Genomic DNA, 1,081 nt, shown 5'->3' with positions numbered 1-1,081 from the left:
TTTATCAGAGTCCTGAAAACAAAAGGTACACTGTCATTCAAACGTTTTTGATCCATTTATGTTTTTAGAAGTCTCTTATGCTCGCCAAGGCTGCACAAAAAAACCTGTAATATTGTGTATTGTGTAATAGTATTAAAAAGTACAATTTGAATACATTTTAAAATGTAATTTATTACAGTGATGCAAAGCTGAATTTTTAGCATCCTCAAATCTTCAGCAGTGTCAAGTGATCCTTCAGAAATCATTATGATTTGCTGCTCAAGAAACGTTTATTTTTATCAATGTGCAACAGTTGTGTAAAACATATTTTTTTCCAGGATTCTTTGATTGATAGAAAGTTTTTAACATTATTTATTTTAAATAAAATCCTTTGTAACATTATAAATGTAATTTCTGTCACTTTTGTTCAATTTAATGCATCTTAATTTCTTTAGGTTCTTTCCCCCAAAAAATTAAATAATAATTTGACCCAAAACTTTTGAACGGTAGTAGTGTTGCAAAAGCTGTCTATTTCAGATAAATTTCTTTTTAACTTTCTATTAATCAAAAAAAGAAAAAAAAGAAAATTTTTTAAAATCAAATATTGCATTTTTAAATACAATTATATATATATATATATATATATATATATATATATATATATATATATATATATATATATATATATATATATATATGATCAAACTGATCTAAAACGTTTGAATGTGACTGTACGTTTTGAATGGCACTGTATGTACAAAAATATTAATATTTTTAACACTGATAATAAGAAATGTTTCTTCAGCAGTAAATCATCATAGAATGACATCTGAAGGATCATGTGACACTGAACACTGGAGTAATGATGCTGAAAATTCAGCTTTGCCATCACTGTAATAAGTTATATTTTAAAATACATTAAAATAGAAAACTGTTATTTTAAGGTGTAATAATATTTCACAATCTTTGCGGTTTGTACTGTAATTTTGAACAAATAAACGCAGCCTTGGTGAGCAAAAGAGACTAACCGACCGTTAGAGTACAACTCCAGTGTTACAGTCAAACTGAAATAAGAGAATAAAAAAAGACAAAGGAAAGCGCA

Source organism: Pseudorasbora parva, chromosome 16 (assembly GCF_024679245.1).
Source record: "Pseudorasbora parva isolate DD20220531a chromosome 16, ASM2467924v1, whole genome shotgun sequence".
Taxonomy (NCBI): domain Eukaryota; kingdom Metazoa; phylum Chordata; class Actinopteri; order Cypriniformes; family Gobionidae; genus Pseudorasbora; species Pseudorasbora parva.
This window is presented reverse-complemented; position numbering follows the sequence as displayed.